Source organism: Heliangelus exortis, chromosome Z, assembly GCF_036169615.1.
Source record: "Heliangelus exortis chromosome Z, bHelExo1.hap1, whole genome shotgun sequence".
NCBI lineage: Eukaryota > Metazoa > Chordata > Aves > Apodiformes > Trochilidae > Heliangelus > Heliangelus exortis.
The window spans coordinates 8,955,689-8,969,039 of NC_092454.1; the positions used below are offsets into that span (position 1 = coordinate 8,955,689).

General features: G+C 41.4%; 1 protein-coding gene across 1 annotated transcript in view; it reads left to right on the forward strand.

The window, feature by feature from the left end:
- The window catches only part of UBE2R2 (ubiquitin conjugating enzyme E2 R2), a 48,909-nt gene that overhangs the window by 1,317 nt on the left and 34,241 nt on the right, over positions 1-13,351 (forward strand). The gene's annotated exons all lie outside the window — the stretch shown is intronic.

Sequence of the window (13,351 nt, forward strand, 5' to 3'; positions counted from 1 at the left end):
AAAAAACTTAGTGCCTGTGGAAGGTATGTTGCATTGGGCATACCCCATTGCACTTGATGTCTGCTTTGCCTCTGGAAAATTATTGTTCCTGTCAGCTCATTGGTCCCAGGAGTTACTCTTTCAGTAGTGGCTCCTGCTGCATTTCGTGCCCTTCGGCCTCTGTCAAACTGTAAAAATTTTTGGATGATCTCTGTGCTTGGCTAATGTGCATTTTCAGTGCCTCTTGGCCTCTCGGGGTCAAGGTTTAAGAGCTTTGTTCCACATAACCAAAATAACCTGTAGCTTGAGGAATAATAGATTTGAGTCATGTTCAGTTGTGCCTCATTGTTTTGAAGGAAGGGGGAAGATCTGGCACAAGGTTTGCCTTTTGTGATGAATTGGCCAGTTACTCATGTAGGTATGATAGGTATATTCTTAGATTCACCTCCGTTATTACTTTTATTACTTACTCAGGAAGTCCCTCTAGTCCTGGGTTGGTAACTGGGTCATTTTTACATCCGAATGGTGTGACAACCACTTCCTGCACTTAAATCCTTACTCATACGTTTTTTTTCAAAGAAATCATGATGGGTCAAAATATTTCTTTCATTGGTGATCTCTCAGGGCTGTCTGTTTGTAATTGTTCCTGGAAAGATGCTGAAGCGTCCCATGAAATAATCTGGGGATCTGTGGTGACAAGTGTAGATTTAGGCATGGTTGCCAGGTGCCTTATCTCAGTACTGTGAGTGTGTTATCTTTTAGGGTATTTGATATCCTTGTCTGTCTTCTGAATTCTTCTGAATGGTCTTACAGTGCTTATTTGGAGAGTGGGAGGTGGGGGTTTCATGCTGCCTTCACCCCTCCACACCAGAGGTGTTCCCTTCAAGTGACGTGGCTGAAGTCTGCCCTGTGTTGTTTCTGTCTCATTTTTCCTCTGTGAGGAGCTGTGCATGGTGGTGTGGTTTTTGGCTTTTTGTTAGCTTTTGATTTTTGGTTATGTATCCTAAATTCTCAGCCATTAGAACAAGTGGTCTTAGACCCTCATTCCATCCAGGGAAAAGGAGTCTTGTCCTGAGAAGTGATGTTCTTGGCTTTCTTTGTAATGGGCCTTCAGGCAAACCATTAGATAAGTTAGACTTGGCTTACTGAATCATTTAGAGATAAGATTAATGCCCTAAACCTTATTTGGCTGGTTGGCTTCTTTGATATATTCATAGTACAGGTAAGATGAGCACTATCTTAAATCAGAATCTGATTTATTTTCCAGGTTTCTTAGCCTGATGAAATATCTGGCATCATCTTGTTTTGTAATTTTAGTTTCCCAAGATCAGGTAAGTGGGGTTAGAAATACACAATCACAGGATGTAACTTAAAACTTTGTGGTGATGTGAGTTTGGGAATTCCCTTCCCCTTGAGGTGTGGTTTGAGGGTAGGAACTGGAGGGAAGGTACAAAGGCTTCTAGTTAAGCTCAAATATTAATATTTTGAGGAGAACCCAAGTTTAATGTGCCCTTAATAAAGACAGTGTTAGTGATGGTTGATTTGGAATACAAATTCTTGATTTGTGCTCATGGAGCTGGTAACACCAGCTTTTGGCACCTTGTTTATTCTTGGAGAAATACAACCTTTCTGGGCCATTGAACAAGCTGAATAAACTGAAATAAGGGAAGTGCTCTCTCTGTACCTCCTTGACAGGAGCCCCTGGTTCAACATTGCAATGGATTCTGGTTTCAGTTGCTAATCTTGTAACTCCAGCATTTGATAAATGGAAGCAGAAAACAAGTCCACCTGAATGTTTGTTCAAATGGTAGGTTTTCAATACCTTAGAGCTGTTGATAGTTAAGTCAGTACTTCACAGCTTAGGGCCTCCCCGGGAGATGGAAAGGGCAGCAGCTTTCAGAAGCAGCCACTTTGTGAAGAGCAGCTTTTGTCGGCCAGCCATAGGAGCAGTTCCAAACCACAAGCCCCTGCTGTAGGGATCAGCTGAAGGTGCACATCTACAGTGGAGATTATATCAACCTGTGCTTTATATAGTGACTTTATGTAGCCATGCAATATGACTGGGAATGGTGTTTTGAGCAACCTTTTGTTTAAGTTCCAGATTACCACCCTGAAGGAAGGAGCTGACCGAATCTGTGGCAGTGGTTGTCTCCCATTCCTTGCTGACAGCACCAGCTCAGTGGTGTTAAGTCCTCCAGTAATAAGAGCAAATGTCTGTCCCTCAGCTGGTGTCAGCAAGGAATTGCCAGTTTGAAGCTTCTGCCAGAATCAGTTGTCTTGGGAAACTGGTATTTGACTGCAATAGGTGAACCTGTTTTTTGTCTCATTCAGAGGTTAAGGGTGGAAGGTGAGTAATCCTTGTGTGTCTAAGAGGCTGGTTTTCTCACATCTGATTCAGTTAGTGAATATTTTGAGTGACAAAGGGATGGTTTTTTTGGAATGAATTGTTTTGTGTCTAGTTCATGGATAGTGCCAGTTAACTTCTTTCTTGGATCAGCTGGGAAGAACATGGTGTGTTAAGGCAGGTCCTTAGATCAGACTCCACTGGGCTATGTGGTAGTTCTGGATTGATCTGCAGACAATGGAAATGTGTTTTTCTGGTTTTGCAGGCAGTCCCTGAGCTGCAGAGAACCAGAATGTGCTGGTGATCTGCAGAACTACGTGTGAGCTGTTCGTCGATGCCACCCATATGTCACAGGCATCTTCGGTTCAGATGAGAGAGTTCTTTGCTACATTGCAGGAGAACTTCTTCACCTTTAATTTTGGCACCTGATACTTAAATGGGAACCACCACAACAAGGGTCATTAAGCGTTGATCTTGTGATGATAAGTGCTACTTTGGAGAGATTTCAGTGGCTGAAGCTTGTGCAGGGTAAAACTCTTTCTCTGTCTCTGCCTTGAAATCCAGTGTCTAATATTTCATGTTTAGGCCTTCAGAGCCTGGAGGCTAATAAAACCCTGCCCAGTGCTTTCAGCAAGAAATGTTTTCAGGATACTTGCAGAACTATGAGAAGGTGGTTCCTGATGGCTTACTCAAAGCTCTGTTTGGTGCAACTGCACCTTAGCATCACAGCTTTTGAGTGCTTTTAAAAAAGGAAATTCTCATTTTCATAGCTGAATCATATTCCTGTGCTGGAAGACAGCCTTTCAGGGAAGGTGCAAGTGAGAAATCATACAGATAGAAACTTCATTAATGCATAGCATTACCCAGAAGCACAGTTTGACCCAAGTGTGCTGTGTCAAGAAGAATGTTTAATGTAGAGCAAGAGTCAATATTCAGAGCTCTCTTAGAGGTGATTTAGGCTGGGTAGATGAAAATGAATACACCTAACATGAAAGGAAATAGGAAGAATTAATTGCATTGTTAGAGTTGCCATTTGATAGTTCTTAAGGCAGTTTATTTCATAAGGTGTTTTTGCTACTTGGAGAAGCAAGTCATGACACATAAGTTGCGGGGGGGAGGAATCCCAAGCATAGCAGTTTTCTCAGGTAATTTTGGGGCTAAATACTTGTCAAGACATTGTTTTCCTTGCTTTTTTGTAACTCATTGATCATTTGCTGTTTGGTGTTCTGTGTTTGGACTTCAGCTTCTTCCAAATCTGTTTTGCATTTTGCAGTGTGTAGAAATATTTTTTTTTTTTTCAGAGCATGAAATCAATATGGAAATAGCTCATAGGTAGCTGATGGGAAGGACGAGCACCATGTTTAAAAGTTTGGTATTGTAGGCTACTTCCCAGAAAACTTAAGCAAACTGAAGTTTCTTAAGCACTTTGAATTATGTAACTCCACAAAAAATTCTGTGGTGTCAAGGAACAAATGAGTGGTACTCGCAGCACAAAAGCTGCCTTCTTCAGGCCTCTGCATTGCAAGGAGCTACAGAGCTTCTGTCTCTGTGTACTTAATCCTGTACTTTTGTTGCCTTCAGGTATCATTGATGCTAATAAGGAGGTTCTGTGCAGCAAAGGGATATGGAACTGCAGGTGAACAGAGCCTGGAGTTGCTTGCTCTGCCTCTGAAGAGCTCCTGTTCAGAGCAGGCTATCTCCAAAACAAAATTGATGAAAAACTGCAGGCAGGCAGGCAGGCAAGCAAGGACCTTCAGATACTGGTTCACTGATCACAGTTATGATCTCTGGCCCTCATGCTGGGGCAGTGCCTGACTGACCCTCACTCTGCTCTTGCACACTGTTTTTTGGATGGTTGTGTCTGTGAGCCCTGCAGAGCCCCTATAGACAGTTCACCCAGCCTGTAGCCTGGTTTTGGACATCTGCCTGCCCTCAGGAAGCAATGGGCAAGATAACAGTGGATGCTGCCTCCCAGTCCTTTGCTTAGGGCTCCTCTGATCCAGGTAGGGGTTGTTGTGCAGTTATTCTATTATTCCAGTTCTGACACTGCCTGAAAATACAACAGCATGGGTAGTTAGGTCTTATTTTCTGGCAAGAGACAGACCAGCTGTAGCACAGCCCATCTCTGCCATTAGGGTAAAAGTGATCAGTCATTCCACATTGAAGGATTTAGCACAATCAGTTTGCATTATTTTTCCGTTGTTTGGCTCTATTTTCATGAGTTTGCACAGAATGATCCTTGGATAAGGTAAAATGAAACATGTTTTTTTTTTTCTTCTTGGATAGCAGTGCAAAGAAGTGTGCCTCTGGTCTGCCCAAGAGCTAGTAATTAAAAGCATGTAGATAACTTCAGATCTGGTTCATATTATAGGGATTAGTGGAAGTTTTTGACTCTGTGGTGTTGGTGTTTTTATTTGTCTTCTGTTAAGTCCTGAAGATATGTAGTATACAAGCAAAGTTATGCCAGTGTCTGAGTGTGGGACCACATCAGTAACTTCCCAAAAGCTCGGGCATGTTTTTAACTTGTGTTTGTTTGGCTTTTTTTTGTTTGTTTTTTTTTGTTTTCTGAAGTCACACTTACTGCATGCTCTTAGTGAAATACACACTAGGTATCATACCTTTAATTGTGTGTTAGGTATACTGTGTGATGTTCTCTCTACACCTAGAGGGTAAGAACTTCCAGAAGAAAAAACAGCTTGCAGTTTACTCTGACCTTTGACATGCAGTTTGCCTGTGTAGTTTTATGCCCGTCATCAGATAGTCCTGCTAGTGAGTAGTATGAACTAAATGGTGGAGATTTTGTGTTGAACTTGTATGCAACTGAGTTCAAGTTGGAGAAGTAGCAGAGTTAGACTGCAGCATGGACAGACTGGAGCATGTGTGACTCATACTGTGGCAGGTCCTCTCATAATTTGGGCTGTGTGTGATCAGATGTGTACATACACATATGCACAGAATTAACTTCCTATTTTCAGAGTGCAACTTCATTTTTAAAACCTTAGTGTGTTATCCAGCGTGTGATGAGTTAGAGGAATTGCAGCTAAGCTTTGTGGTAGTGACTTACTGAGAATGTCTCATTTCACCAAACCAGTTTTAATAGCAGTAATTTTAGGGGAGGGTCATTGTGTGCCCTCCCCCACCCCTAAAGCACTGGTAGCCTGGATTAGCCAAATTGACTGATGGCATGTCCACATTTTCTGAAATATTTAAAAAAGCATAAGTATTTGCCCAAAGTGGTCTACAAATAGGATAAAAATGATGAAGCACCAAATTGGAGTGCATGTAGAATATTTTGGAATCTTATTTGACTTGAAGAAATGTGACACTGACATTTCCTGAATGTTTGGGAATTCAATAGATTCAGTTTAATTGAATCTATCACATGGGGAGCAAGGATGACTTAAAGGGGGTGTCTTAAGTGGGTGACACTTTAAGGTGCCATTGTATTCCCGATTAACAGAGGCTTCCTGTCAGGCAGCTTTTGTTTCACTCCTTGGGGTTTTGGTACTTAAAGTGTGAAATTAGGTTCCCGTTAGTCTGTTTTGTATACAAGTCACTTAGAAGTTCAGGTAAAGGATTTTTGCTTGGGAGCTGAAGCTTAGGTTCTTATGAGCACATGCTTGCTTGCAGTAGCTATGTGACTCTTCCCGAGTTGAGATATGTATCCTAGGTAAAAGTATTTGAAACAAACTGTAACAGTGTAAGGAACAGTGTTTAGCCAGCTGTGCCACTGGGGTTAGTTGTTGTGCACTGGTCAAAAATTCTTGGTTTTAAATCAATCCACAGAATTCTCTGCAGTTAGAAACCTTTCACTGTCAGACCTAAGCAAAGGTTGAAATAATATTCTTTGTGGCACCCTCTTTGGCCTTGTCAAAACAAAAGCCATGCGGTGCAGTAGCTTTGAGTCACAGTACATTCCAGGAAGACTGATTTCTTCTTGCATCAAATCTGCTAGTATAAGCCTCTAATTCATGGATGTAAGCTGCACTGTTGTGCGTTTGCTTATCTTGGCTAGAATGTCTCTCTAGAATCACTCACCTTTATTAAAAGAATGGGCTTCTTGTAATGTATTGAAGAAAACTGAATTTTATTTTGGATCTTGATGGTAATTGTACCCAACTTAGCAGCTGAATGCCTTTCAGTGGTGCATTAAGCAGTATAAGGTAAGAGATTAAGGTCTCTTTTGTACCAAGTGTCTTATTGTTATTTTCCAAGTGTGTTCTAATTTGTTATTCATGCAGTAACATGTACCTGAATGTTTCAGATGAAGGTGCTGGCGCTTTTTAGTTAAGGTGGAAAGAGAAGGGTTTGTCTGTTCTTAATTATATTGCTGTTTCAGTGGCACCTCTGCTTAAACTTTTTTTTTGTGCTATGGCCATAAGTTATTCAAGATGTTAAGCAGAAAAGGCACTGAGGTACAATTCTTGTTGAAAACTGTGTTCAGATTCAGCGGATGATGGTAACACTTATGTAAGTGTCAGGTGGCTATTTCTTGAGACAACTTAAATCATGTTTAAACACTTCTCTACGAAGGACCTATTGCGACTTCTTTTTTGAAAGATCAGTGAACTTCTAAATGAAACCTGGCATTTTACATTGCTGTATGGTCTCCATTGGAGCATACAAAAATGAAACTTTTGATACTAACATATGGAATGATTTCCATTTCTCAGTGTCTGCCAGAAACCTGACGGCTCATGAGCTTCAAAATTTTACAAATACGCTTTCTGTGAAATTTAACTTGGGGGTTTTGGTGGAGGGTTTTTTGGTGGGGTTTTTTTTGTTGTTGTTGTTTTGTTTGGGGGTTTTTTTGTTTTGTTTTGTGTTTTGCTTACTGTGTTTTTTTGCTGGTAGGTTTTAGTTTGTGTGGAGGAAGGTTGGCTGCCTTTGGTCTGAAACAGCAGGACTAATGGGAAGAGATGGATAGGTGGAATAAACTTCACCGAGGCTGTAAACATCTGAGCTTTTATATTTTGGAACCAGCTGGATTATTTTTGAACGTTTTTAAAACTGGAATTTCTTTTGTCCCTTGGAACATTATTGACAGACTCATCAGGAGCTAAAGGCCAGCCCTGGCAGTGTCATTGTGGAACGTAACTCTGGAGCTCATTTTAAATGGTGTTAACAGCAGAGTTTATTGTCTTGATCACATACCATCTATGGCTGTTCTCCATAGCTGGAAAGAGATGGTAGTTGTATTAGCTGCTTTCAAGGAGATGTGGAACCAGAAGCTGGCTGGTCTTGACCACTTCTGGATGTTATGGAGTAAGTCTGGCTTTTAGTGTTGCTGGATGTGATACTCTGATTTCAGTGCTTCAGAGCAGCTGCTTAATGTTCAGCTTGGACAGATGATAATTTTCATCAAAGCCATAGGCTTATCCCATGCCTCCTAAGAATTTAGTTCTTCACTTAGGTTCATATCTCTAGTATGAGTGATACTTATGCTTGAGGTCTTCATCCAGGGTCTATATTTTGCCTTCAAGGGACAGCTAAGTAACATGCTGGCAATGAACAGAAGCTGTGAAAAGCTATGCTGCTTAATGGTAATGTCTGTGGAGACAGCAGCTGGGCTGGCTGCTGGAGGTATGTGCTGCCTACCTTAGCCAGGGAACTAGGGTTTAAGTGCTGGATCAGGTCACATTAGGGTAAGGGTTGTGAGTAACCAATCCAAAATATGGCATTGGCTGTTCCCCAGCCTCATGGACAGCAATGGAATGTCACTTCAGCTTGGTATCTTTCCTGCTGCCCAGGTAGGTCATGCCACAAGTGGGGTCAGCTCTGTGCAGTGGCATTGAGGGTGGCCCTAGCATGTTTGGCCACACGAGACCTCCTACTGTGATGCTGCCAGGCCTCTTCATCTTTCCTGGGGTCTCTGGGAATCCAAGCCCATTTCAGGTGTCTCTCTTTCCTTAGTTCCCTGACTGTACTTGGGACATGACCAAGTGTGACCTGATTAGAGCTCGTGATGTCTCAACCTTGTTCTCTTTTGTCTTCCCCACTGAAGTTATCAGCTATGCTGAACATGTGGGTGTCTCCCACCTCTTTTCAAGAGAACAGTGAAGTATTTTGGTGTGCATACTTCTGACCAACACTTCTAGGGTGACTACTGTTTGCAATTAGATCAAAAGTAAGCTTGCTGGGGATGGAGAGGCTGGGAGTTATACTTGGCAAATGTAGCAAAGCTCTGGATGCAGGTCTTTGGACTGAAATGAACTATTGAGGTGCTGCATGGCTGCATCAGTTACTGTAGCTTTAATTCTTGTACATACCAATTAATTTGTGATATCCGAGCTGTCTTGTTCAGCATGCATTAGTTCATAGCTGAAGATAACAAGCTTTGGGGTTTTTCTTCCCTGGTCCTGTTAAGCACAGAGCAGTGACTTCTTTACTTTAGAAGGAATAATAGATACATTATGTTTTCTGGAACAAATTCCGTATGAATAGCTATTGGATAGCTGGGTTTCTTGGCTTTTTTTCTTTTTTGTAATCCAAGCTCTAGTCTAAATCTTATTATTAGAAAAACTGCAGGTGGTGTGTTACGGCCGAAGAACATGATGACACTGGGAAAGGGTGTTCCTGTGCTCATAAAGAACTCCAGTCTTGTTAGGCTACAATGTGATACAGCGGTCCTAATGCAGAAAACCTTACAAAATTTAGGTTGAGCCTTTGGCCTACTGTTAGCACTTAGTTGGCATGTTGAATTTGGATCTTAATTTGCAGATTGATAACTTGATTATGCAAACATGGAGTAAGAGGGTTATGGGAAAGCTCATTCTTCTGTCTGAGAAAGGTTTGTGTCTGTTGCTAGATACTCATATTGTCAACAAAATACTGTCTTCTGCTAGGTAGCAACCAGCAAGCCTTCTTTGGTTTAGTTGAACTTTGTTTGGTAAAGTTATTAAGTATTGCTGTGTCACATTTAGACTGAACGTGAATTGCTATGATCTGATGTTAGACTGGGTGAAAGGGATACGCAATCCAGAACTCATCATCTGTTAGGCCTTTTGTGTGGGTGAAGCACAGCACTTGTCGAGAATAGTCTGTGGATGCTACACAAACAGGATGAGAGAGCTAATGCAATGCATTGTTCTGGTTCTGTTGGCAAATGGCAAAAGAGGTGTTCCTCTGAAGGACACAGGGCTAGGACTGGAAGAGTCATGTAGAGGTATGGAAGCTTTGTTGTAGAGCTTTGAATGTAAGGTAGGGCCAAAGTGTTCTTTAACAGCAGAAAGAGTCAGGTAGTGAACAGGACTGTAGAAGTCTTACCTATGTTGAGTTCATATTCATGATCCTGGATAAATTAACATTTTTATATAAAGTGGGTATATCCTATAATAGCATAGTTGATTAAATCTGTAGGTAGAAAGTTGCTTTTCATAGATAGCACATGGGAAAGCTTTCTTCCCAAACAAATTCAACTTCTATGTTTACAAGTACAACGTTTAAATTTGGAATAGCTGAAGAAATTCTCAAGTGAATAGATTCCAGGCTGCAAAATTTTTTTAAGAACTTCTACTTGTTCCTGGATTTTAAAAATAAAAACCTGAGCAGTTCCTTGAAGCGCCCCAGCACAATCCTGATGTACTGACAAGTCACACTCCTCTGCACAGACTTTGTCCATGAGGCAGCTGCAGAAATTCTCCAAGAGCAAAAAATAAAGATGGAGTTGTGTAACTTCACCTGGGGGAGGAGAGGGACATTCCTGTTGTGGAAAACTATCAAGTCAAGGCCTGGGTATGTAGGCTTGCTGGGGGGGATGTATGCTATGCAGGCTTCACAAATAATTCTCAGAAAGAGTACAAAAGAGAATCTGTATAAACTTCTTGCTGGAAGAGGCAAAGCTATGCCTTGGCTGCCTTAGTGTTTGGAATATCAGAGGGATCTTCACTGACTTTGGAGCTACCCAGATATTTTATGTCCCTCCTATGGGATTTTTCTTGCATTGTCTCAACTGATCCAGTTCCTGTGCTCTTCTGACACAGCCACCCCAGGCCCTCTGTCCTGTGAAGAGTTGCTTCAAAATAAAGTCTCTCTGGGTGGCAAGACCAGTATGCAGGATTTATTGTCAAGTGTGGAAGTGTGAAATGGCTCACAGCTCTGTTTCATGGCCTGGGAAACAGCCTGGCAGGGCCCTTTGGGGAGCTGACATGTTTGCAGGGCAAGATTTGGTTCTGTTAAGTTCAGGTGAGTTTTAGGGTATATTACAGACGTGCCTCCACATTCTGTTGTGCTTGTCACCTGAAGTGCAATTACCCAGGCTGTGCCACAACACTGAGCTTAAAACATATGGGCAGGAAGCCAAATGCTACACTTAGCAAGAACTTTAAATAGAAACCTACAGCACAACTGACCTGCAGGTACCTTTCCTTTTATAAGGAAAGCTGATTTTTCCAACTGCCAGAGACGTCTTTCCTTTAGTTATAAAGACATTGATAAGTACTGCTGAATAATGTTTATTCACTAAAATAATTTGTCACAGCTTAATGTGATTGCTGTGTAGAGTTTGAGTTCAGGAAGAATAAAAAGTCTCCTGCTGTTGTAGTTTGGTAAACCTTGTGTTAATAGGTACAGTGAAAGGAATACTTGGAGCTTTCTCCAGTGACAGTGTCAACCATGGCAAAACAGCAAGGCTTGCAGTATTAAACCATTGAGATAATTTTATAACGTTTAAGTATGTCTGCATTGCAGCAATAGCACATTTGACCTGTCTCAAGCACAGTAGTAGCCTGGTAGCTGCAGCATGATATTTAACACCAGTTGTGAGTTGACCCAGCTTACGAAATGGTTTTGCAGCCCAAGCTTAATCCTACGTTGCCATGGTTAGACTGGTACCAGTGTTCATGCTAACAGATGCAAAGCTGGTACAGTTGCAGCTGTAAATCTGTGTGGAAGTCACAGTAACAAGGGCCATGAGGACAAACTTGGGAAGCTGCTTTTGCATGGCTTCAAATGCTGACAGAAAGCCTACATGCTACCACCACTTGTATCTTTGGTGGTGGTAGAACTTAACCAAACGAGCCTATGTGCCTTAACTTGCCACTGACTTACCCCATATTTTGTAAGATGTAAATTCTGATCAAAGCTCTTGTGATTGAAGTTGTGATGCCTTCTTTTTTTGGGTCTAAAGCAGATGGACTGAGAGAAGGAGAGTGTTATGCAGGTCTTATTTCCCTACTTTTACTGTTGTGAAACTTGTAGAAACTGTATTGTATATCCTGAGGATTTAGCTGCTTGCAGAACTCGGCTGAATTTCCACCAGGTTTTGTGGCTGCCATGGCAGGAGAGTCTGACAGGTGAAGCCTCACTTAGTTAAAACATGCAAATAGCTATGGGGATTATCCGTGAATTAATTTTTTGTGGAAGTTCTGTGGTGTTTTTTAGAAGGTACCTGTATGGGCGTGCATTCTAAAGACTAGCTGAGCTTGGAAGGTATTATAAGAAATATTGAGTCACTCTCTACTTCTCTTGGTAACAGAAAACAAGATAGAAGATGATTTCTGTGACTTACTGAAAGTGACAGCATGGGCATGCATAAACCTGGTTTGAATGTATATCTCTGTGATTGCATCTTCCCCTTCACTGCATCAGTGCCTTGGAATTTAAACTATCAGACTTCTCCTAACTTTAAAGGAAGCCTTGTTTCTGAGGGTACAATTAAAACCTTTTCCTAAGAAAAGAACTTGAGATTCTAAGGACTTAAGATCTCAAAGGCTACGAACAGTTTTGTGCTTGTTTTTGTGTTTGCTCGTTTGTTTTAAAAAAAAGCCAGATTCCAAATGAGTGTTTCTGGCAGCAGATTTCGTAGAAGTCATGCTGAATGGAAGGGAAGCCCAAGATAGATGAGCTGAGGTGCTGGTGTTGATGAAGTGGTTGTCTTGGCAACTGCAGTCACTTAAATATCTCTTAAGAAAATAACTAGCAAATGTTAAGATGAAGAAGTGGCAACGGGTGGACAGAAGAACCAGGGGCAATGAACAGCTTGAGGTTTATACAGGGAATTGATTTGACTACAGTAGGAAGTTGCTGTTTTCAGTGGTGGGATTCTTGAGTGGTGCAACGTTCATGGTTCCTCTTTTGTAATGACAGTGTGTCTGATTGCCCCCTTCTTCCACAAAGCAAGATCCTTGGGAAGAAACAAAGGCCTACCAGGGGATCTTCATTCCCAAAAGAGTGGCTGATAAACATGGTGTGAATTCAGGTTCTACAGGAGCACTTCACTTTGCAGTTCCAGTGTTTGATAGTCATATAAATACTGCAGCAAAACCCAGTGTAGAATAAACTGCATGCAAGCAGATACGTGTATGGGAATTGTATTCCATGTTGGAGCTAAACTGAAGAAGCTACTGTGTCAGGGATTGGTTTAAGCCCTGGTAGTGCTTATTGTGGTGAGAAATTGAGACATCTTACCATGGGTGTTCTGCTAATCATGATTGCACATGCTGTTTTGTGCTTCTGTGGGGAAAACTAGTAAGTTTTAATCTTTTCATTTCCTTATGGAGTACTTAATTCTCTTTCATGTTGGCCTAAAGAACCCCAGAGACAGACTGACTGAATAAAGTGAACGGAGTTTGAGCCAATTGTTTCCTGCTGCCACAAGCATATTTGTGACTGCCAGCTATGACAGGTATTTCTACAGGCACTGAATCTTAAGCAGAACACCAGGTGCTCAGAGAAGTTACAGAAGACTAAGTGTATCCTTTATGCCTCTCATCTAATATCTGATTTCTGAGTTTCTCTGTGTAGTGACTTGTGAAAGGTCATGGTCAGAAGCTTTGTTCAGATGGAAATCTCATAAGCTACTTGTTGCTGCAAACAGAAGTGGTGAAAACTGGTGTTACAAGCGATTTCCTAGCTCGTGTTTTTCTTGTTTTGTTTTTTCCTAGGAAAAAAACCCTACTCTACAGAAACATTCACTATATATTTTAATTTTTCTAACTGCATGTTTAAAACCTGACTGGCTTACAGTGGCCAGCATCTTTAGGTAGATTTGATGTTTCTATTGTGCAGATCCAGTTTAGTGCTCTGGTT